Here is a 25,722-nt window from a genome sequence, read left to right as displayed (position 1 = left end):
ATGGAGTGATGCCAAAGTGCCAGGTTATTATGGCACAGTGTGAACTATGATGTCCCAAACCACTCTGTACTATGGTAAAGGTGCTATGAAAATGCAAGTTGCTGCTATTTATTTACACATTAAAAATAGCTCTAGGAAATCTGCTGGAAGTTCCTGCCTATTCATTCTGAGGTTGGCAGACCAGCAATAAGCGTGGGCCAGTAAAATTGGTTACTTCACATTTAGGGGCGAAACACTGAGGAAACTGGAAGTCATAATCATAGAAATCATAGAAACCCTACAGTGCAGAAACAGGCCATTCGGCCCATCGCGTCTGCACCGACCACAATCCCACCCAGGCCCTACTCCCATATCCCTACACATATTACTCGCTAATTCCTCTAACCTACGCATCTCAGGACACTAAGGGGCAATTTTAGCATGGCCAATCAACCTAACCCGCACATCTTTGGACTGTGGGAGGAAACCGGAGCACCCGGAGGAAACCCACACAGACACGAGGAGAATGTGCAAACTCCACACAGACAGTGACCCAAGCCGGGAATCGAACCCAGGTCCCTGGAGCTGTGAAGCAGCAATGCTAACCACTGTGCTACCGTGCCGCCCAATAATGAATTACCTAATATTGCTCATCATAACTGGTTCCAGCAGTTAAAAAAGAAATTGCTTGAGTGTTATCACCTTCCGTCCAAATAGGTTATTGCATCTTCCTGACTTCCTGCATTTTCATTATAGCCATCTTAATGTCATACCCCATAGGGGATAGCTTTGACAGTACAAAGTCTGTCAACAGACAACACCGGAAACATTGCAGAAAGCACAATCAGACAGACAGCACAATTCCATTTCAGGATTCCTGGTAGTTCTGAATTAATGGAGGCATTGAATTATCCATAAACAAATTACCAGTAGTAATTATGTAAAGGATAGAACCAAGATAACTTCACTGCAAAGAGTGGAGGTTTCTCATGAACTGATACAAAGTAACCTGCTAAGAATAATTTGGAGTCTCTACAACATGCAGGCAGCAGTCAGGTCAGACTAAAATTGCATTCCCTGTGACAAAATAATCAATTGTGCACAGGACGGTTTTGAAAAACATCATTAAAGTAGGTATTTCAGCAAACGTGCGTCAGAGGTGGCCTTAATCTCCAATTCATGCTTTTTGGACCCAACGTCATGTAATAAGTGTATTAATAGCAGTAATTATGATTGATAACATTAGTATTATTTGGTAATCTCTCCACCTGAATTTTTTTTTAAACTGAGGCCAGTAAAAGGCCATTGGTATTGAAGTCTGTGACAATCTAAATTACATCTATTTCCTTTTTGGTCAGTTCTCAGCAAAATTGATACACACAAAAATAGTTTTCTCTCCATAATGGCATTAGTTTTTTTTAAACAACATTAACCTTATTGTAGGATTATTTCACAAGGAGTGAAGTAGTCAAGAAGGCATACGGCATGCTGTAGTCAAGAAGGCAAATGGCATGTTTGCCTCCATCGACTGGGACATTGAGTTTAAAAATTGGCAAGTCATGTTGCAGCTTTATAGAACCTTTATAGTTAGGCTGCACATGGAATATAGTGTTCAATCCTGATCGCCGCACTACCAGGAGGATGTGGAAGCTTTGGAGAGGGTACAGAAAAGATTTACCAGGATGTTGCCTGGTATGGAGGGCATTAGCTATGAGGAGGGGTTGGAGAAACTTAGTTTGTTCTCACTGGAATGAAGGAGGTTGAGGGGCAACCTGATAGAAGTCTACAAGATTATGAGAGGCATGGACAGAGTGGACAGTCAGAAGCTTTTTCCCAGGGTGAAATAATCAATTACTATGGAGCACAGGTTTAAGGTGCGAGGGGCAAGGTTTAAAGGAGATGTACAAGGCAGACTTTTTACACTAAGGGTGGTGGGTGCCTGGAACTCACTGCCGGCGGAGGTAGTGGAAGCAGATACGATAGTGAGTTTTAAGGGGCGTCTGGATAAATACATGAATAGGATGGGAATGGAGGGATATGGTCCCCGGAAGGGTAGGGGATTTTAGTTAAGTCAGGCAGCATTGTCGGTGCAGGCTTGGAGAGCCGTTCCTGTGCTGTAATTTTCTTTGTTCTTTGAGTGAGTGCTCTTTCCTCAGCTTCTGCATTGGAACCCTGTTTAAGTAAAAAGACTGCTATCGCAGTCAAAGCAGGAATACTTTACAATTACAAAGCACACGGTCAGATTATTCGACACGGTGCCACAATGGTTAGCACTGCTGCCTCACAGTGCCAGGGACCCAGGTTCAATTCTGGCCTTGGAGCTTGTATGTTTTCCCTGTGTCTGCGTGGGATTGCTGAGGATTGCACAATGTTCAGCACCATTTGCGAATCATCAGTTGTGGAAGCAGTCTATGTTTCCTCTGGGCGCGCCGGTTTCCTCCCACAGTCCAAAGATGGACAGGTTAGGTGCATTGGCCATGCTAAATTGAAATATGTGGGGTTATGGGAATAGGGCCTGGATGGGATTATGGTCGGTGCAGATTCGATGGGTCGAATGGCCTACTTCTGCACTGTAGGGCTTCTACGATTCTATGACTGTAATCTGACTGTGTGCTTTGTAATTGTAAAGTATTCTTGCTTTGACTGCGATAGCAGCCTTTTTACTTAAACAGGGTTCCAATGCAGAAGCTGAGGAAAGAGCAATCACACCTTGTGAAATAATCCTACAATATGGTTACAATGTTGTTAAAAAAACTAATGTAATCAGTGTCATTATGGAGAGAAAACAAGAAGTTTGACAGTCATTATAGTTAAACTAGAGAAAAAAAAATTCTAGAAATTGAAAAATCAAAACATATGTATTTATATATATTATGAGTTGAAGTCTGGTGCAGGAGCATTGTGGTTTTACATAACTAGACCAGTACTTCAGAGGCTTGGATTAATAATCTTAGTAATCTGGAAATAAAACAAACTAATTTCAGTAAAAGCAACCTGGCTCACTAGTGTCATTTAGCAAAGGAAACCTGTAGTCCTTACTTGGTTTGGCCTATACGTGAGCTCAAGTTTATGAAGGATGGGAGTTGGGAGATTGGCCAAGAGATAATTAGCATAATATAATCTTCAACTGACAAAAGTTTGGTTGAAGTTTTCAGGGAGGTACACTCAACCCAGCCATCCTATGTTGCTTCATCAATGATCTCCCCATCTTCCCTCCATCACAAGGTCAGAAGTGGGGATGTTTGCTGAGGATTGCACAATGTTCAGCACCATTTGCGAATCATCAGTTGTGGAAGCAGTCTATGTTTGCATGCAGTAAAACCTGGATAACAGTTAGACTTGGACTGATAAGTGGCAAGTAAGATTCATGCCACACAAGTGCCATGCAATGACTCTTCAACGGGGAGAATCTAACCATTATTATGGTTCAGCTCAGAAACTCCAAAGTGTTCTATGGAGCACACCTGGATCATACGTTTTGCACATTGAATTTGGCTAGGATAAGCATGCTATGTTTCACCTCAGGTATGATTCAAATGATGCACTAGGGAGCTTTTGTCAAACAAAGGTGATTTAAGAATATAGTTAACATGTACAGTAAGAATATTAGCAATCATTGTTATCAATTACAAACAAAACAAAACAACCACAATAATGTATAACCATTAACAAATATATCCAAGATGTTCCAATCAAACCAATTCCATAAAAAAAACCCTTCCACAGGTTTAACACAGCAAAGACTAATGCTCACGTGTTACTGGAGTCCTTTGGATGAATGCTGCAGTTCTCTTTATATACTCAGAACAGTTTGAAGCCAGAACAGATTCCCAGAACACCAGGCAGATATTCCAGTCAAGCCACCAACAGGAGATTTTCTACTCTAAGAAGGTTTTCAGCTAACCAGCAGAATTTCCCAGACAGAGAGGGAGAGAGAGAGAGAAACACTGCTTTCCAGCTTGATGTCCCTTCTAAAACTGAAACCTGCAGCACAGAACTGAAAATGAAAGAGCTCCTGTCACCTGACCTGCAAACATTCTTCCTCCTGACAATGCATAGTCATAAAACTAATTCCCAAAGTAAAAATAAACAACTCCCATTTAAGCCACTTAAGAGCAATAAAACTGTAAATGGCTCGGCAACAATGACATCAGCTAAGACTGTGAGCTGCAGAAAACATGATATAAAAAAAAATCTCTTAAAGGTACACCCATGTCACACCATCCAGGCATTGCCATTTCTGAATCATCATTCTGGGTGGTTGCCATTTACCAGAAATGGAACTAGACCAGCCATATAAATTGTGGCAATATGAGTAGATCTGAGGCTGGGAACTTTTCAGTGAGTAACTCATCTCCTGACTTTGATTTGATTTGATTTATTATTGTCACATGTATTAACACACAGTGAAAAGTATTGTTTCTTGCATGCTATACAGACAAAACATACCGTTCACAGAGAAAGAAACGAGAGAGTGCAGAATGTAGTGTTACAGTCATAGCTAGGGTGTAGAGAAAGATCACTTCCCAAAGCCTGACCACCAGCTACAATAAAATAAACTAAACAAGGACAAGTCAGGGGTGTGATGAAATACTCTTCATTTGCCTGGATGAATGCAGCCCAAGAAGCTCAACATCATCCAAAACTTTGAATGGGCTCTTTCTAAAACATACATCCCGCAATTGTCTTCTCAATTTTGGTCAGAAACTTATGAAATTGAGAACTTAAGGTGAAATATCTGAAGTTGATGGTATTATTGCTTTGTAAGAAAAATATGGTGAAAATTACAGCCGTGTTTATTGGTTTAAGCCTATGGAAAGCAAACACTTCAGATTATCAGTCGAGTCATTCAGTTAGGCTTTCTTGATGGTATGAAGCTGGAACAGAACTTTGCGTCGATAATAAGATTATTCAAACATCAGGGTGCTATTTTTCTGCAAAATTTGCCCCATTCTATGGAATTAAATATGTGAATTACAATATTAAATCAATGTAACATGTGGTGGAATCTTACCGATCCCACCGAGATCGCAGGATGGGGAGGAAGACACAATGGGATAGCATCGAGATCCAGATGATTTCCCACCACCAGACAATCTTTTCCTAGATGCAAGGCTGAAGTGGCACAACCTACCCACTCGACAGAGATAGGTAGCTAGTTTGAATATGTAAGTGCCCACTTGTGGGTAGATTGGGGGCCCCAGTAGCAGGTGGGCCTGACCCCTAGCTGAGGCCAAACCCCAGCAGGTGATTTCTATCAGGTGACCTGAAGGGTCCTCTTTAAGTTCACCACCTCCGTCTCCTCCCCAACTGAAGCAACGGACATCAGGGAGCCACAGTTGTGACGACAGGCCACTCAGTGGAGGAGTTTCCCTTCCACAGTAGTGGTCTGGTGTCCACAGTTTATTTTAAAGAGCAGATACCTTTGCAGAAGGCATCTCAAGATGGAGGCACTGTGTGATATCACTTTAAGGGGATATGCAAATGAACATGTGACCAGTATGTAAAGCAACATATGACTAGCAGCTAGTAGAGTGTGTGGAATTGCTGTTGCAAGCAATGACTGTTGAATGTCTAATGTAGAACTGCCTGGTAAGACATCCTGTGACATACCTTCAACCGAACCTCAGAATCCTTACAAAGCAGAAGGAGGCCATTCGGGCCTGCACCGACAACAATCCCACCCAGGCCCTATCCCCATAACCCCATGTATTTACCATGGCTAATCCCCTATCACTAAGGGGCTATTTAGCATGGCTAATCGACCTAACCCACACATCTTTGCACTGTGGGAGGAAACCGGAGCACCCGGAGAAAACGCACGCCGGTCAGGGAGAACGTATAAACTCCACACAGACAGTGACCCGAGGCTGGAATTGAGGACGGGTCCCTGCCTCTGTGAAGCAGCAGTGCTAACCATTGTGCCACCGTGTCGCCCCATGTATACCTATGTACAGTCTATCTGTTCTGGTGAGTTTGTGTAAAATAGACATAGAAATGCAGTATGATGGCAGTGATGTGAATCTGAAGATCTCAGGAGGAACCGCAGACAGGGTTTGGTGGAATACAGGGTCTGCATGTGCATTGAAACCCTGGGGGGTAGAATCTGTCCCTCTGCAGGCAGTGCTTTGTTGATTACTGATTACATAATTTGCGGCATAGCCATGTAGTTGATTTCTGGGAATAACCGGCCAGTTGTGCAGTCAGTTTTGAATCTGTCAAAAGTCTGCGAAATAGGGAAAAAAACCTGAACTGCAGCCACAAAAATACAGGGAAGAGAATTACAGAAAATCACAGCAGCTGCACTGATGAATCTCTTCACAAAGTAGAGCGGTTACAAATCTGTTTTATTGTGGCTCTTATGGCTTTGTCAAGAGATTTCAGGCTCTATTAGATACAAACTATATTTATTGATAAGAGAAACTTGGTACACTACCAGCCACAGATTACTCTTCCCTGCAGGGGCAAGAGAGCGGGAGAGATGGCTGTGGCTGGTAGTGTACCAGTGATGGTGTATCCCTTTACAGGCCCAGCTTGGTCCTTCTCCAGTGTCTCCTCTTGGACTTGTACTGATCTTGTAGCCTTTTTTCATGTGGATCCACTGTGGAATCGGCCGGTTCTGCTTTATCTTCTTAGCGAGGAATCGCTTCATCCTGAAGGTTTTGTGGTATGGCATGGCCGCACGTCCACTCCGAGAGGAGGGATCGGCTGCAGACAGGCAGCGGAACCCACCCGACCAGAGGATGGTACGTCACACCCCCTCTCCTCCTCCGCCCCCCCCAGGTGATGATCGGTCACATCCCCTTCCCTTCCCACCACCCCCCCCCCCCCACCCCCTCAAGGATAAGACGTCACACCCTCTCTCCTCCCACCTCCCTTCCCCCCCCCACCCCAGGGGATGAGCCGTCACACCCCCTTCCCTCCCAACCACACCCCCCCTCCCCCCCCTCCCCCCCCCCCCCCGCCAGAGGAGGTGCTGGGTCAGAGAGCCGTTGGAGGCTCTGACCCCACTCTTCGGAGGCTGCAACGGCGACTTCAGACTTTTATTCGGCAGGTCGGTAACAGCACGGACGCGGATCGGGCCAGAAGACGGTAAAGTGGGATTTGGCGGTAGAGTTGGGCGCGCAGTTCATTAAATCGATTTAAATGCATGCAAATGCATTTAAATTGTCGGGCCGCCTGATTCGGGCGCGGGCCAGACCCGTGCCCAAATCGGGTGCCGGTAAAGCTGTGATCTGCTCGGAATCGGGTGCAGATCGTGTTAAAGGCCCGACGCCCAACTTTACTGCAATTTTGCACCCGTTTTGGTAAAATCAGGCCCTCTGTCTTGGCTGACCAAGGACTACGTACATTACTCTGCGAACAATGTCAGTCTCCAATCCGCCATTGATTTCTTTCTCTGTCAAGCACCTTACTCTACAATGCATGCTAAGAAGTCTCACAACACGAGGTTAAGGCCAGCAGGTTTATTTGGAATCGCAAGCTTTCGGAGCGCTGCTCCTTCATCACCTGATGAAGTTTGCTGATGGCATAGTGGGTCAAATCTCAAATAATGATGAGACAGAGTACAGGAAAGAGATAGAGAATCTGGTGAACTGGTGCGACGACAATAATCAATGTCAATGTCAAAAAAATGAAGGAGATTGTCATCGACTTCAGGAAGCGAAGTGGAGAACCTGCCCCTGTCTACATCAATGGAGACGAAGTAGAAGTGGTCAAGAGCTTCAAGTTTTTAGGTGTCCAAATCACCTGTCCTGCTCCCTCCATGCCGATGCTACAGTTAAGAAAGCCCACCAATGCCTCTACTTTCTGAGGAGTCTAAGGAAATTTGGCATGTCCGCTACGACTCTCACCAACTTCTACAGATGCATCATAGAAAGCATTCTTTCTGATTGTATCACAACTTGGTATGGCTCCTGCTCTGCCCAAGACCGCAAGAAACTACAAAGGGTCGGGAACAAAGCCCAATTCATCACGCAAACCAGTCTCCCATCCATTGACGCTGTCTATACTTCCCACTGCCTCAGAAAAGCAGCCAGCATAATCAAAGACCCCACGCACCCTGGACATTCTCTCTTCCACCTTCTTCCGTCTGGAAAAAGGTACAAAAGTCTGAGGTCACATACCAGCCAACTCAAGAACAGCTTCTTCTTTGCTGCCATCAGACTTTTGAATGGACCTACCTCGCATTAAGTTGCTCTTTCTCTACACCCTAGCTACAACTGTAACACTACATTCTGCACTCTCTCCTCTCCTTCTCTATGTACGCAAGAAACAATACTTTTGTATCTCAATACATGTGACAATAATAAATCAAATTAAATCAAGGATACAATTCTGACCCTCCTAGAAAGTGGAGATTGCACATACAGGAGAAGATTAAGAGTGAGTTGGATACTGGCATTATCCATTGTGCATCAGCTCATTGACTGGTGTAGTTCTGTCACACGTGTACTGAAAGAAAATGGCACAATCCAGGTAACTAGATCTTGCTCGAAAGAGGTGCCCATGCAAGTTAAACATCAGAGCAATTGAGTCCCAAATTCACTGGGACATGTTTTTTCTCCAAGTGTTCATGAAAAGAAAATTTGGCAGAGGGATCTCAAGAAATCACAACTTTCAGGACAGCACTCAGAAGATACTGCTTCCAGAGATGACCCTCAGTCAGGGTCTGTTAATGCTGCAGCACATGGGACAGAATGTAAAAAAAATTCCTGGATCCATATACATCACCAATGATATGACAAACCCAAAATCTATGCTTACTGATAGTGGCAGTTCGTTGTGAAGGATCCGTCTGCAACAGTAAGAAATACCAGGTAATCTACCCAAGTTCTGGTATCGATCTGACCCAAGCAAACTCGCAGATGTAGGAGACATGCCAACTCCTCAGGACTAAGATAAATTGCAGACATGTCTCAGATTTTTCAACGTTCTAGTGTCATACATACCCAACTTTGCCAATAAAGCATCATCACTTCGAAAGCTCTTAAGGAAGGATGTTCCACATGAATGGCAGGAGGACCATCAACATGTGTTTGACTCACTTGCACAGGCATTATCAGAAGAAATAATGTTCTATAATACTGCAACCCCAGGAAAGAGATGGTTTTACAGATCAATGCAGTTCAAAAAAGGATTAGTTGTGTGAGATAGCGAACCAATTGCATTTGGTTCCAAAAGTCTATTGCAAATCCAACATAATCCAATGCTTTGAACGTCGAGTGTGAGATACTCACTCTGTTACTTGGTGCCACAAGGTTCCACCCACACCTATTTAGCAAATGATTAATTGTGGAAACTGACCACAGACCATTGGAAATGATCTCATACAAGCCACTGACAAGTGCACAACCCAGATTATAACAACCTCTGATAAAATTACAGGGATATGACTAGGACGTCTTTACAAACCAGGTAACAAAATGATTACTTCAAACACAGTGAGCAGGTTATCAAATCTGAAGAAGACAGTGGATGTTTTGCTGGACCTGCAAAGAGATGACGTAAGTATTGAAGTAGAAGATGTACCCAATAAGTTTTGGTAAACACAAATGCAATATACTTCAGGAGGAGACAGCAAATGATCCATTATTGAAAGCATTATGGAGTTTTATTGTACAAGGTTGGCCTGATAGAGGACAAGAAGTTCCAGACACACTTGAATGTTTTTGGCCATACAGAGATAAGTTAGGTATTTCAAGCGGTTTCTACGTTTTCTAAGTTTATTTATTAGTGTCACAAGTCGGTTTACATTAACACTGCAATCAGGTTGCTGTGAAAATCCCCTAGTTGCCACACTCCGGCACCTGTTCGGGTACACTGAGGGAGAATTTAGCAATGTACCAACCCACAAAACTCGGGAGAATTCGACTCTGTAGATTAGCAGCAAGTAGAGCTCCAGTTTCAATGTTGCAACTCTCATGCAACTCAGTGTGTAATCTTGAACACAAGAATAGCTTTATTTACCTTTACATTTCTGCTTGCCTGCGCCTGCTGTCCATTATGAAGGCACATGTAGTGGCCAGAAAATAGTTGCTACTGCCTGGAAAATAAACTCCGAGTGGCTATGTCCAAGGTAAAGACTGAATCAGTTAGATAAAGACATCACAATGTTAATCTCTGGAGAAATGCGTCAGTGTCATATGAAGTTGGGCTTAAGGAAGTTCCCCCCCAAGCCACTCACCCATCCTGACTTGGAAATATATCCCATTCCTTCACTGTTGCTGGGTCATTGTCCTGGAACTCCCTCCACAACAGCACTGTGGGTGTACCTGATCCTCAGGGACTGTAGCGGTTCAAGAAGGCAGCTCATCCTCACCTTCTCAAGGACAATTAGGGATGGGCAATAAATGCTGGCCTAGCCAGTGGTTCCAATATCCTGTTAATGATACAATTAAAAGGACTAATTTTAATTTGTTCAGTGCTAGTAGCACAGTCACATTGGAACAGGATAATTCATCCACAATGCAGTCATGGTATGGTCAGCTTTATATGTCATTTAACAAAAGTTATACTCACTCCAGTGATTCACAGCATCATATTCTTCATACTGCGATTAGAGAATCAAGATTCAAAGGTGTTTCAATACCCTTTGGTATCATTTCATTTGGAATTGTTGCTTTGTGAGTGATCACATTCTGAAGTTAGTTGAAGGTGTCTGACTGCTTGACTCTCAAACACATATTTCTATCTTTACTTCAACAGCACCATCACCTCTACTTCAGTGAAGGAAAACAGCAACAATAAAAAAGAACTACCATGACCTCTGAGTTCTCCAACTAATCACGCATCATCCAGCCTTGAACACCATTCCTTTAAGAATATCCTGGAATTCCTCCCTGACGTAATTGTGGGAGCAACATTACCACAAGGAGAAGGTCCACAGCCACCTTCACTTCAAAACTAAGGCCAGGCAATAAACAGGGCCAACATAGTGAGAACAAATGGGAATGCATTACTAATATTGAAGAACAAACATTTGAGAATTATAGCAGAGACTTAACAAAAGTTACTGTTCCCTGATTCATGTCAATCAAGAATATCATTCGTCTACGCCTGACATTCCAACCCTGATGGCCAAACCTTAGAACCCGAAGATAAAAACACTTTCCTGACTGTTTCATGTGATTCCACCCCGAACATGAATCATTCTAATGCACTGAAAGGTAACCATTTTATTTATATATAATGCTATTTGATCACTATCTAATTCTATTTATTGGTGCTCTCTTCTGTCGATGATGTGAACTTAACTAAACGTGCCGTTTCCATTCATTCATTCATTCATTTTGCAAATTAAAAGTTATTTTATATGCGTACTGGAAAAAAGGAGGGAAAAACCATTAAAGTGGAAAAGCTGCATGTAATGTAAATAACTGACATGTATAGGCAGAGTTACAACGGACAGAGTTTTCCGGCTGTTCACGCCAACGGGATTTTCTTGACCCGCTGCGGTGAACGGAGATTTGGCTGAGCGGTAAGATCGCGCCTGTTATAATGTGTTTGGTTTCACACGGAAATAGTTTGCCACCCTGCAAAGTCAATGGATCGACAAGGTGGTTGATCATATTTTGTGCTAATCTTCTTGTTATGGTCTGTTGTGTAAACGCTCCTCCTTCAGTAGATTGAAGAAAGAACTAGTTGTACTTGATAACGTGACATTTTTTGAATGCCATTCTGAAACCTGTTGTCCTTGAGGCACGGCAGCACAGTGGTTAGCACTGCTGCTTCACAGCTCCAGGGACCTGGGTTCGATTCCCGGCTTGGGTCACTGTCTGTGTGGAGTTTGCACATTCTCCTCGTGTCTGTGTGGGTTTCCTCCGGGTGCTCCGGTTTCCTCCCACAGTCCAAAGATGTGCAGGTTAGGTTGATTGGCCATGCTAAAATTGCCCTTAGTGTCCTGGGATGCGTAGGTTAGAGGGATTAGTGGGTAAATATGTAGGGATATGGGGGTAGGGCCTGGGTGGGATTGTGGTCGGTGCAGACTCGATGGGCCGAATGGCCTCTTTCTGTACTGTAGGGATTCTATGATTCATGTGGTTTCAGTACTGCACAATATAGGATCCTTTCAAATTAAATTTGGATCAGTCCAGGGTACAGAATATGATGGAGGCAATGTAGGATGCCTACCAGGAAAAAGTGCCTGTCCCTTTTTCTCCCCGAGATTCAATCATATATTTTTAAATCTGTAAACTTTCCAAAGATCATTGTTTGACTCAGTTTTAGCACATTGCTGCCACCTAGTGGCTGGTGAGATGCCAAATCTTATAGCAAGAACATGTTCCAATGATTATTGAGCACTTGTTGCTAAACACCTCATGGATTACTGGGGAAAGACTTTTACAAAAAGCGTTTACTGTCAAGTTACTTCTGATCCACATTTGGAATCCAATATCTCAACATCACTGTGGACTGAGCTACACCACACACACTGCAGCAGTTCAACAAAGCGGTTCAACTTTACCTTCTCAGAAGGGCTCCTCTTCAGTGAGACACAGATGAACAAATTATTCCATCAGCTGCCTCTTCATGTCTCAACATGTAAAAACGTATTGGAGATGATCTTGGCCACATCTGTAGCTTTGAGTGATGTGTACGGTCGGGGAATGGTTCACAGGAGGGTCAGAAAATGATACGCAGTTTAAAATAGCTTCGTGGTTCAGATAGATTTAAAAATCAGGGTCTATTTACTTTAGAAAAAGGGAGTTGAGGAATTTATAAGAGATGTTTAAAACAATAAAAGAGGCGCTCACTCTCTCTGCACGTAGTGCCCTCATTGTACAAAGATTATTCATGCCATGATGTAACAATGGGGAAATTCAAGGACATTGGCCACAAAAACTACCACAGCTGCTGCAGGGAGTGAACCAACCCTGCTGGTGTTACCCTGCACCACACTCTAGCCATCTAGCTAACTTGGCTAGAAAGGAAATGAGAAATAAAATCTTGGCATTTATTGCTGAAGGAATAGAATATAAAAGTAATGAAGTGTTGCTGCTACTGTGCAAAGCATCTGTGAGACCGCAATTAGAATATTGTGTACAGTGTTGGTCCATTTACTTGAGGGGGGGATGTAATTGCACTGGAGGTGGTTCAAAGGAGGTTCACGCAATTGATCCCACAGATGAGGGTTTGACTTATGAAGAGAAGTCGAGCAGTTTAGGCCTATATCCCTGGAGTTTAGAATAATGAGAGAAGATCTAATTAAAGTGTACAAGATGAGGAAGTCTGTGGAATTCACTACCCCAGAGGGTGGTGGATGTTGGGACATTGAGTAACTTTGAGGAAGAGGTGGACAGATTTTTAATTAGTAATGGGTTTGAATGGGCAGGTAAGTGGAGTTGAGGCTGAAATGAGATCAGCCATGATTGTATTAAATGGTGGAACAGGCTCGAGGGGCTGATTTGCCTACTCCTGCTCCTAGTTCTTATCATTGGCTGTCAGGGAAATGTGGACTTGGGCAGAAGTAATATGTTGATTAGGATTGACATTGAGAGAGGAGAAACTAAGAAAGGATAAGAGTAAAATCCTGTGACTACTCTGTGGGCAGTGCAAGATGGAGAATGAGGCAGAAGAGATAAAGACCAAGGAATCTCATTGAAGAACAATGGGAGAAGGATGAATGATTCTTCAGCTGAGGGCTATTAAACTACAATGATTTATCATAGGTAGCTACTAAGGGAGAAACTAGAACATTTGTAAAGGAATAGAGTAAATATTTGAAAAGGTGGAATAAAAAGGATTCCAGGGGGATGGGGTACAGGAGAGAGAGCACAGCATTCCATGGGATAGACCCAGATGCTCTCTTCCTCCACTACATTGTCTATCATTCTATGAAAACTCTCTTTTAGTGAGCCCAATGCAAGAGCATCCCAGAAGTTATAAAAAACACTGCTTAGTTTTTGATGTCACCATATTCTTAAAATTTAATTTACAGGATGTGGGTTTCAATGGCTAGACCAGCATTTATTGCCCATCTCTAGTTGCCCTTCAAAAAGTGATGGTGAGCAGCCTTCTTGAACTGCCACTGTTCCTGAGGTGTAGATGCACCCACAGTGCTACTAAGGAGTGACTTCCAGGACTCTGACCCAGCGACAGTGAAGGAATGGTGCTATATTTCCAAGTCAGGATGGTGAGTGATTTGGAGTGAAATCTCCAGGTGGTGTCCCTAGGTGTCTGCTGCTCTTGTCCTTCTAGATGGCAGTATTTGTGGGTTTGAAAGGTGCTGCCTAAGGAACCTTAGTGAGTTCCTTTTACTTTATTCTTCATGGGATATGGGTGTCGCTGGCTGGGCCTTGTTGTCCTGTAGTGCATCTTGTAGGTGGTACACATGGTTGCCATTGTTCATTGGTGGTGGAGGGATTGAATGCTCATGGAAAGGGTAGCAATGAAGTGGGCTGCTTTGTCCAGGATGGTGTCGAGCTTCCTGAATGTTGTTGGATCTGCACTCATCCGGGCAAGTGGTGAGAATATCATGATACTCCTCACTTGTGCCTTGTAGTTGGTGGAGACTTTGGGGAGTCAGGAGGTGAGCTACTCGCTGCAGGATTCCCAGCCTTTGAGCTGGTCTGGTAGCCAAAGTGCTTATTTGGGTAGTCCAGTTCAGTTTCTGGTCAATGGTAATCCACAGGATGTTGATAGTGGGGCACTGGGTGATGGTAATGCCATTGAATATTAAGGGGTGATTGTTGGAGATGGTCATTGCCTGACACTTGTGTTATTTGTCACTTGTCAGCCCAAAGCAGGATAATGTCCAGTTCTTGCTACATGTGAACATAGAGAGTTTCAGTACCTAAGGAGTCATAAATGGTGCTGAACATTATACAATCAACAGCGAACATCCCCACTTCTGACCTTATGATGGAAGGAAGGTCATTAATGAAGCAGCTGATGATTGGGACTAGGACACTACACTGACGAACTCCTGCAGTGGTGATCTGGAGCTGAGATGATTGACCTCCAACCACCACAACCATCCTCCTTTGTGCCAGGTATGAGTCCAGCTGGAGGAGGGGTTTCCTTCTCATTCCCATCGACTCCAGCTTTGCTGGGGCTCCTCGATGTCATACTCGATCAAATGTTGCCTTGATGTCAAAGGCAGTCGCTCTCACCTCACCTCTGGAATTTAGCTCTTTTGCCTGCAATTGAACCAAGGCTATAATAATATCAGGAGTGATCCTGGCAGGACACAAACTGAGTGTCTGTGAGCAGGTTATTTTTCAGTAAGTGCCACTTGATAGCATTGTTGATGACCCCTACCATCAATTTACTAATGATCGAGAGTAGACTGATAGGACAGTAATTGTCTGGATTGGATATGTTCCATTTCTAGAGTGCAGGACATACCTGCGCAATTTTCCACATTGCCGGGTAGATGCCAGTGGTGTAGCTGTACTGGGACAGCTTGGTTAGGGGCAAGGCAAGTTCTGGAACACAAGTCTACAGTACTATTTCTGAAATATTGTCAGGGCCCATTGCCTTTGCAGTATCCAGTGCCCCCACCTATTTCTTGATATCATGTGGAATGAATCAATTTGGCTGAAGACTGACATCTGAGATGCTGGGGACCCTGAAGAAGGCCGAGAAGGATCATCCACTTGGCACTTTTGGCTGAAGATTGTTATGAATGCTTCAGCCTTATCTTTTGCATTGAAGTGCTGGGCTCTTCCATCAGTGAGGATGGAGATATTTGTGGAGCCTTCACCTCCAGTGAGTTGTTTCATTGTCCACCACCATTCACGACTGAATGTGGCAGGTCTCTGGAGCTTAAATCTGATCTGTTAGTTGTGGAATTGTTTATCTCTGTCTATTACTTGCTGCTTGTGTTGTTTGGCACAAGTCATCCTGTGTTGGAGTTTCACCGGGTTGATATTTCATTTTCAGCTATGCTGGGTGCTGGTCCTGGCATGCGCTCCTATACTCTTCATTGGTAGAGGGGGAAATATGCCAGGCCATGAGGTTACAGATTATGGTTGAATACAATTCTGCTGCTGCTGATTGCCCATTGTGCCTCATTGATGCCCAATCTTGAGTTGCTAAATCTGTTCTGAGTCTATCCCATTTAGCATGTTGGTAGTGCCACACAACTCAGTGGAGGGTATCCTTCCACAAGGACTGTTGCAGTGGTCACTCTTACCGATACTGTCATGGACAGATGCATCTGCGGCAGGCAGATTGGTGAGGATGAGGCCATGTACGGTTTCCCCTCTTCTTGGTTCCCTCGCCACCTGCTGCAGGATCAGTCTAGCAGCTATGTCGATCTGTGGTGGTATTACTGAGCCACTCTTGGTGATGGACATTCAAGTCCCCCACCCAGACCATGCTCTGTATCCTGGCCACCCTCAGTGCTTCCTCCAGGTGATGCTCAATATGGAAGTGTTTTGATTCATCAGCTGAGAGGGGAAGGTATATGCTGTGCTTTAAAAATTAAAGTAAATCTGTAACGAAATTTTTATGAATATAATATCACAACTCACAGCAGTACTACTACATTCTTGTTGATGTTCCTAACATTACGATATTATTAACCTTCAGTTAGTTCAGACACAGCACCAGAATTTACATCACCAGTATATTGTTCATTACCAAGAAATGGTTCAGTCATATTACTTGAGTCCTAAAGGTAAGCTGGCAGAAAGTGGTGAGTCAAACAACATGAATATGGCAGGGGGATGGGAAACTTTGCAGGGATTCAGAGCAGGGGGAATTAAGAACAAGAGGAAAAGGAGAATAAAGAACATGATAGGCAGAGAAATCAAGGGCCAGAGTCAGATAAGCCTGAGTAGAAAATAGTCGGAAAGGGAAAAGAAATGTTAAAAATGCCCACATTAAGGTTTTATACCTGAATGCTCAGAGCATTCGAAACAAAATGGATGAATTAGTTGCACAAATAGATGTAAAGGGGTATAATATAGTTGGCACGATGGAGAAGTGGCTCCAAGGTGAGCAAGGATGGAAACTAAACATTCAGGGCTATTCAGTGTTTAGGAAGAAAAAGGTGGTGAAGTTGCTTGATTGTTGATTAAAGATTATATTGATACGATATTGAGGAAAGGTATTAGCATAGATAAAAGCAAATTATTGCAGATGCTGGAATCTGAAACCAAAAGAGAAAATGGTCAGCAGGTCTGGCAGCATCTGTAAGGAGAGAAAAGAGCTGACGTTTCGAGTCCAGATGATCCTTTGTCAAGGCTCTAAGGCATAGAAAGTGGGAGATATTTATACTTCGAGGGAGGGAATGAAAGATGAGTCATAGCCACAGAAACCAGGGGAAAAGACTAATAGCTGTCCACAGAGAGAATAAAGGGGGTGAATGGCCAAACGGCAGAGAAACTGTAACAGAGATGATGTTGGGGGGGTGGGGGGCGGTAGAGAAATGGGACAGAGGTAGAATGTAGAAAAGGGGAAGTGGGAGGGAGAAAAGGTAAGGGAAGGGGGATGAAGTAGGGGGAAAGAGAGGGGGGGAGAGAAAGAAAAATGGAGAAAGACAATAAAGAAATAAAAGGTAGAGAACAGTAAAAAATTAAATAAAATAGAATGAAAACAAAGGGGTCGAGATGGGGTAGAGCAAATCATCTGAAGTTGTTGAATTCGATGTTGAGACCGGAAGGCTGTAAAGTGCCGAGCCGGAAGATGAGATGCTGCTCCTCCAGTTTGCGTTAAGCTTCACCAGAACATTGCAGCAAGCCAAGGACAGACATGTGGGCATGGGAGCAGGATCGTGTGTTAAAATGGCAAGCAACTGGAAGGTCAGGGTCCTGATTGCGCACAGACCGAAGGTGCTCAGCAAAGCGATCACCCAGTTTATGCTTGGTCTCTCCGATATAGAGGAGACCATATTGGGAGCAGTGAATGCAATACGCCAAATTGAAAGAGATGCAAATGAAGCACTACTTAACCTGGAATGAATGAATGTTTTGGACCTTGGATGGTAAGCATGGAAGAGGTAAAGGGGCAGGTGTTACACCTTCTGCGATTGCATGGGAAGGTGTCATGAGTGACCGGAGAGGTGCTGGGTGTAGTGGAGGAGTGGACTAGGTTATCCCAGAGGGAACGGTCTCTGCGGAATGCTGACAGAGGGAGCAAAGGGAAGGTGTGTTTGGTGGTGGCATCACGCTGGAGTTGGCAAAAATGGTGGAGGATTATGCTTTGCATGCGGAGGTTGGCGGGGGAAATGTGAGAACAAGGGGGACTCTATCCTTGTTCTGAGGAGGAGGGGAGAGGGTGAGGGTCATGGCGCGAGATATGGACCGCAGGCTGTTGAGGGCCCTGTCGATAACTATAGATGGGAATCCATGGTTGAGGAAAAAGGAGCACATATTAGAAGCACCTCTTTGGAAAGTAGCATCATTGGAACAAATGCGATGGAGGGGAAGGAGATGAGAGAAAGGGATGGAGCCCTTACAGGATGAAGAGCTGTAGTTCAGATAGCTGTGGGAGTCAGTGCGCTTGTAATGGATATTGGTAGATAGTCTATTGCCAGAAATGGAGACAGAAAGGTCAAGGAAGGGAAGGGAAGTGTCTGAGATGGACCAGGTGAAGGCGATGGAGGGGTGGAAACTGGAAGTGAAGTTGATGAATTTTTCAAGGTCTGGACGAGAGCATGAAGCAGCACCAAAATAGTCATCGATGTACCGGTAAAGGAATTGTGGGAGGGGACCCAGGTAGGCCTGGAACAAGGAATGTTCCACATACCCCATAAAAAGACAAGCGTAGCTAGGACCCATGTGGGTGCCCATTGCTACTCCTTTGATTTGGAGAAAGTGGGATGAGTTAAAGGAGGAGCTTTTGAGAGATAGACAAGTTCAGCCAGGCGGAGGAGAGTGGTGGTGGGTGGGAATTGTTCAGACCTCTTTTCAAGAAAGAAGCAAAGAGCTCTCAGGCCGTCCTGGTGTGGGATGGAGATGTAGAGAGATTGCATATTCATGGTGAATAGGAGGCAGTTAGTGCCTGCGAACTGGAAGCTGTCAATATGACGTAGGGCATCAGAGGAAACCCGGATGTAGGTGGAGACGGAATGGACCAGGGGAGTGAGGATGGAGTCAAGATAAGAGGAAATATGTTCAGTGGGGCAGGAGCATGCTGACACAATGGGCCTACCAGGAAAGTCCTTCTTGTGGATTTTGAGAAGTAGGTAGAAGCGGGCTGTCCGGGGTTGGGAGACTATGAGGTTGGATGCTGTGGGGGGGGGGAAGACATCCAGAGGAAATGAGGTCGGTGATGGTGTTGGAGATAATGGCTTAATGTTCAGTGGTGTGGTCATGGTCTAGGGAGATGTAGGAGGAAATATCTGAGAGTTGGCGCTCAGTCTTTGTGAGGTAGAGGTCAGTACGCCAGAGGACAACAGCACCCCCTTTGTCAGCAGGTTTGATGACAATGTCAGGGTTGGACCTGAGGGAGCAAATGGCAGAAATTTTGGAAGGAGAAAGGGTGGAATGGGTGAGGGAGGCAGAAAAATTGAGACGGCCAATGACCCATCGACAGTTCCCAATGAAAAGATCAAGGGCAGATAATTGTCCCGGTGGGGGTGTCCAATTGGAGGCAGAATGTTGGAGGCACGTGAAAGGATATGTGGAACGGGGGGAGGACTCTTGCCCAAAGAAGTGGGCACGGAGATGAAGACGACGAAAGAAGAGTTCAACATCATGTCGAGCCCGGAATTCATTGAGGTGGGGATGTAAGGGTACAAAGCTGAGTCCTTTACTGAGGCACCCTCAGCCTCAGAGAGGGGAAGGTTGGAGTGTATGGTGAAGACACAGCAAGTGCTGGGGTTAGAAGAGATGGAGTTCGAGGGATTGGGACTGGTGGAGGGCCTGGGATGAGCAGTGGTTTTGATGAGTTGTTGAAGCTTTCATTCCTTTACATTTGCAAGAAACAGGAAAAGGTTTTTGTGAAGACGTTGAATGATGCGGAGGATGAAATGAAACTGGGGACAGGGACAGCTTTGAGAGAGAGTAAGATGGTGTTGCTGGAGAGAGATGTCGAGTATCTTCATGTGGCGGCACATGGCACTGAGTTGGCTTTCAGGATGTGGCAAGAACAGCAGTTCGATGAATGTTGTATATCCTGTAATCCTGGAGGTTCTCTATCTTTTATTTCTTTATTGTCTTTCTCCATTTCCCCCCCCCCCCACCCCCCCCCCCACTCTTTACCCCTACTTCATCCCCCTTCCCTTACCTTTTTTCCCCCCCACTTCCACTTTTCTACATTCTACCTCTGTCCCACTTTCCCCTCCCCCAACATCTCCACCTGGCACAGCTTACAGCTCTTTTCTCTCCTTACAGATGCTGCCAGACCTGCTGAGATTTTCCAGCATTTTCTCTTTTGGTATGAGCGTAGATGATGTGGAATCTGTATGGGTCGAGTTAAGAAACAACAAGGGGCAAAAAAAACATTTGTGGGGGTGAGAAACAGACCACCAAACTGTACTGGTAATATAGGGAAAAGAATTAGACATGAAATCAGAGATGCATGTGTTAAGGAAACATCTGTGATTATGGGTGACTTTAAGCTGCATATAGATTAGGAGAGTCAAATTAGTCACAGTACAATAGAGGAGGAATTTCTGGAGTGCATATGGGATGGTTTTCTCTGGAGTAATAAGTTGAGGAACCAATAAGGGAGCAGGCCATCTTGGACTGGGTGTTGTGCAATGAGAAAGAGTTCGTTGCCAATTCAATTCCACTTAACTTGTTGATAATGCCATACCACGCAGAGGTAAAGCATCCTCCATCTGAAGATTGATGTGAAGATGCCGGCATTGGACTGGGGTGAGCACAGTAAGAAGTCTCACAACACCAGGTTGAAGTCCAACAGGTTTATTTGGAATCCCGAGCTTTCGGAGCGTTGCTCCCTCACCAGGTGAGTGGAGAGGTTTCAGAAACACGGCATATATCGACAAAGACACAATTGCAAGATAATGGTTGGAATGCGAGTCTTTTCAGGCAATCAAGTCTTTACAGCTGCTGACAGTGTAACTGGAGAGAGGGATAATCACAGGTTAAAGAGGTGTGAATTGTCTCAAGCCAGGACAGTTAGTAGGATTTTGCAAGCCCAGGCCAAATGGTGGGGGTTACAGATAGTGTGACATGAACCCAAGATCCTGGTTGAGGCCGTCCTCATGTGTGCGGAACTTAGCTATCAATTTCTGCTCAGCGATTCTGTGTTGTCATTCAATCTGAAGATTGAACTTGTTCTCAACAGGCATCCCTCTATTGATGCTGTGGACAGATGCAGCCACACCATATAGATTATTGAAAATGAGATCAAATAGGTTATATTATTCTTCATTGAAACTAGAAGTAGTAGGCCATTCAGCCCTTCGAGCCTGCTCCGCTATTCATTTGATCACGGCTGATCATTGAATTCAATATCCTGATCCCTCCTCCTCCCCATATTCCTTGATCCCTTTACCCCCAGGGCTTGATCTAATTTCTTCTTGAAATCAGACAACATTTTGGCCTCAACTACTTTCTGTGATAATGAATTCCACACATTCACCACCCCCTTGGTGAAGAAATTTCTCCTCACCTCAAGCTATGACCCCTAGTTCTGGACTCAGCCACCATTGGGAACATTGTTTCTGAATCTACCCTCTCTAACCCTGTTAGAATATTATAAGTTTCTATGCGATCCCCTCTCACTCTTCTAAACTCCAGTGAATATAATCCTATCCGATTTAGTCTCTCCTCATATGACATCCTAGGAATCAGCCTGGTAAACCTTCGCTGCACTCCCTCTATAGCAAGGACATCCTTCCTCAGATAAGGACACCAAAATTGCACACAATACTCCAGATGTGGCCTCACCAATGCCCTGTACAATTACAGCAAAACATCTCTATCCCTATACTCAAATCCTCTTGCTATGAAGGCCAACATGCCATTTGCCTTCTTTACTGCCTGCTATACCTGCACGCTTACTTTCAGTGACTGATGCACGAGGACCCCAGATCTTGTTGAGTATCCACCTCTTTCAATTTACACCCATTCAAGTGATTATCAAATAATAACCTCACATTTATCCACATTTTACTGCATCTGCCATGCAGATGCCCACACACTCAGCCTGATCAAATTACACTGAAGCATCTCTGCATCCTTCTCACAGCTCACCCTCCCACTCAACTTTCTATCATCTGCAAATTTGGAGATACACATCCCCTCTTCCAAGTTATTAATACGGTAGGTGGATTGATCCAAACAGATGCCAGAGTGTGGCGACTGGGGGAATTTCACAGTAACTTCATTGCAGTGTTAATGTAAGCCTTACTTGTGACTAATAAATAGACTTTAGCTTTTAATATATAATATGCACAGATCCCTGCTGAGCCCCACTAGTCACTGTGATTTCATTTGCACTGGTTACTCACCACAGAAACGTTGAATCCCTACAGAGCAGGAGGTCATTCGGTCCATCAAATCTGCACCAACTCTCTGACAGAGTATCTTATCTAGGCCCACTCCCACACCCTATCCCCATAACCCCACAAATTTACCATGGCTAATCCATCTAACCTACACATCTTGGGACACTAAGGGGCAATTTAGCATGGCCAATCCACCTAACTGCACATCTTTGGACTGTGCAAGGAAACCAGAGTACCCAGAGGAAACCCACATAGATCCGGCGAGTGTGTGTAAACTCCAGAATCACCCGAGGTTGGAATCAAACCTGGGTCCGTGGCACTGTGAGGCAGCAGTGCTAACCACTGTGACACTCAGTGGCCAATCTATATTGGGGCGGCACAGTAGCACAGTGGTTAGCACTGCTGCTTCACAGTGTCAGGGACCCAAGTTCAATTCCTGACTTGGGTCACTGTCTGTATGGAGTTTGCACATTCTCCCCATGTCTGTGTGGGTTTCCTCTGGGTGCTCTGGTTTCCTCCCACATTCTGAAAGACGTGCTGGTTAGGCGCATTGACCGGAACAGGTGCCAGAGTGTGACGACTAGGGGAATTTCACAGCAACTTCATTGGTGTTTATGCAAGCGTTACTTGTGACTAAATAAATAAACTTCATTTACTTTATATGTGAAAACTTGAATAGTTAGTGCCAACTGTGTAGTTAGCCATAGAATATGGCAAATGTGCATGCAGCTTGTCCTTACACACTTTCGATGCATTGTTCATGATCAATGCTCCATCCAAAATGTGCAACTGCACAGCTACATAGTAAGCCAAATGTTTCTGGCACACATCATTGAAATGAAACAGTGCAGATTGTTCTGGTTCAGGTCAGAAACTCCAAAGTGTTTTATGAAGCCCACCTGAACCATAAAGTTTTACATGTTGAATTTGGCTAGGATAAGCATGAGAAGTTTCACTTCTGGTATAATTCAAGTGACCCACTTGGGAGCTTTTATCAAACAAAGTCTATTTCAGAATATAGTTAACATGTATAGTAAGAAAATTAGCAAAAACATTGAACAAGAAACAAAACAACCACTATAATGAATAACTCTTAATGAATATCTCTAATGTGTTCCAATTAAAAGCAAAATCCAATAAACAAAACCCTTTAAACAGATTTATCACTGCACAGGCTGGAGCTCACATGATCCCGGAGTTGAATGCTGATTTCAAATGATCTTGAAAACTCAGAGCAGCTTGTAGTCTTCAGCTCCCCAAAACACCGAAACACAGATTCTTTACTGCAGGGTGGCAATACACTGTGCTTTCAGCTAACTGGTAACATTTTCAAAATAAAAACAGAGAGAGAAAGACTTCTTTTAGCTATGCTTCTAACACTGCAGCATAGAACTGAAACTAAAAACCATCCCTGGCACCTGACCTACACACAGTTTTTTTAATCCTCCCAACAATGACATCATCTAAGGCTGTGAGCATGAAATGACTGAAGGTGTGAGCTGCAGAAATCATGTTTTTTTAAAGAAACTTTCCTTAAAAGTACACTGACGTCGCAAGATTAATCGTTTTGAGTGCTGAATGACAGTTGGAATTTGCACATTTGTTAAGTGTGGTCATGCAAAAAAAAGGGCCCATGTCCTTAAATAAATCATCCAGACACTACAAACAAATATTAGAGAGTATGTTAGTCAGAATAATGATCAGCAGCAAGATTCCTGGATCATTTTCTTCTTTTAAATTTTAACAACATAAAGCCAATTGCAGCAGTGCAACTTGACCTCAGCTAAAAGCGGCGACTTCAGTACGTGCCAAACAATGAACTGAGAAACTCCCCTGTCGGTGTGATTTAGAAGTAACATTTGGCAGTACACTTATGAGTATGACAAGCGAGGATCATGTTAGCATTTTTAATGAACAGTGACAGTGAGTTTCAGAATTGAAGATTTTTCCGGCTATGCTGGCCTCAATGCCGGAAAATCCTGACCAAGGTCAATGGACCTTTGCATAGTCTGTATCTTGCCCGCTACAATTCCCATGGTGGGTAGGACGGGAAAGTTCTACCCACAGAATCCAATATACTTGATATGAAATGGGATAACAGATTTAATGCAATCCCTTTACTCACGAATAAATAGTTAAACGTTAATGCTGAAATAATTCAGTTGTGATGTACTGTATTTCTGTGTATTGTGATGTACTGCATCATTGCACTTTTTAAAATGCAATATTTTTCGAGCTTTCAATTCAAACACTCTTAAACCATTTGTGTCAATTTATAGCTTCCATATGCATGCATCATATTGGCTTATAAAATATTTCAATGTAAAAATATATACTCCATCTGGAGTCAGTCCCAATGATTCTTGTGCGTATAGAAAACAGAAGACTAGATGCATGCTCACATTCCTATTAAGGAAGTCCTCATCATGGAAGCACTATCCTAATGCTGTGTCTTGTTTGACATGAAAAGATGTTATAAAATGTCACCACAATACAGATCAAACAGTAGTTTTAAAAAGTAAAAAGAACAGGAGGTTGCAGTCTCAAGAAAGTTCCATTACGTTTTTCTGATGAGACCCATTGCTAGATTCCAGTACTTGATCAACATTATCTTTCAAAATCAAGACCAGATTATCTTGAAATATCACACTGAAGTAGTTCAATGCCTGTTCCTAAAACATCAGATAAAATTTCTAAAAGTACAAAGTAGCTCCATGTGCTATTTTTAATATAATTAGAATCATAGAATCCCCACAGTGCAGAAGGAGGCCATTTGGCCCATCGAGTCTGCACTGACCACAATCCTGCTCATCCCTATCCCCGTAGCACTACGTATTTACCCTGCTAGTCCCCGACACTAAGGGATAATTTACCATGGCCAATCAACCTAACTCATACATCTTTGGACTGTGAGAAAAAACTGGAGCACCCAGAGGAAACTCACGCAGACACGGGGAGAATGTGAAAACTCCACACAGACGGTGACCCAAGCCGGGGATCAAACCCATGTCTCTGGTGCTGTGAGGCAGCAGTGCTAACCACTGTGCCGCCCATTGAACTATATTGTGGCCCATGATGGAAAGGGTTGCTACCACTTTTGGATAGTATAAACCATATTAGTTATTTATTTTAAAATTAAAACAGTAATTTTTAATAGCAAGAATATGGAAAATTGATGACAACCCCACATTGCCTGTTTAGATCTTAAATACAATTTTTAAGGAATGGGACAGGAGATGGAAAGAAAAATACGAATCTTGACAGCTTTATTAACTATAGTGAAGGTAAATAACATAGTATAAAGGCTTAATAGTTAATATGTAATAACTGATATGCATCATCAGTCGTGTCTGATCACATGCATCCAAATTGTA

The 25,722-nt window shown here is 43.7% G+C and overlaps 2 protein-coding genes across 2 annotated transcripts in view; both read right to left on the bottom strand.

Moving 5' to 3' along the window:
• The window catches only part of znf532 (zinc finger protein 532), a 235,567-nt gene extending 216,972 nt beyond the window's left edge, over window positions 1-18,595 (bottom strand). Inside the window, exon 1 of the mRNA XM_078220043.1 lies at window positions 12,446-18,595. The gene's annotated coding sequence lies outside the window, so the exon portion shown is untranslated. The remainder of the gene's footprint in view (window positions 1-12,445) is intronic.
• Window positions 18,596-20,279: 1,684 nt separating this feature from the next.
• malt1 (MALT paracaspase 1) overlaps window positions 20,280-25,722 on the bottom strand; it is a 176,587-nt gene continuing 171,144 nt past the window's right edge. The window contains exons 19-20 of the mRNA XM_078220100.1: window positions 23,535-23,665; window positions 20,280-20,957 (exon numbers count right to left, since the gene is read on the bottom strand). The gene's annotated coding sequence lies outside the window, so the exon portion shown is untranslated. The remainder of the gene's footprint in view (window positions 20,958-23,534; window positions 23,666-25,722) is intronic.

The sequence above is a fragment of the Mustelus asterias genome, chromosome 1 (assembly GCF_964213995.1).
Source record: "Mustelus asterias chromosome 1, sMusAst1.hap1.1, whole genome shotgun sequence".
In the NCBI taxonomy this organism is placed as follows: domain Eukaryota; kingdom Metazoa; phylum Chordata; class Chondrichthyes; order Carcharhiniformes; family Triakidae; genus Mustelus; species Mustelus asterias.
This window is presented reverse-complemented; position numbering and strand designations above follow the sequence as displayed.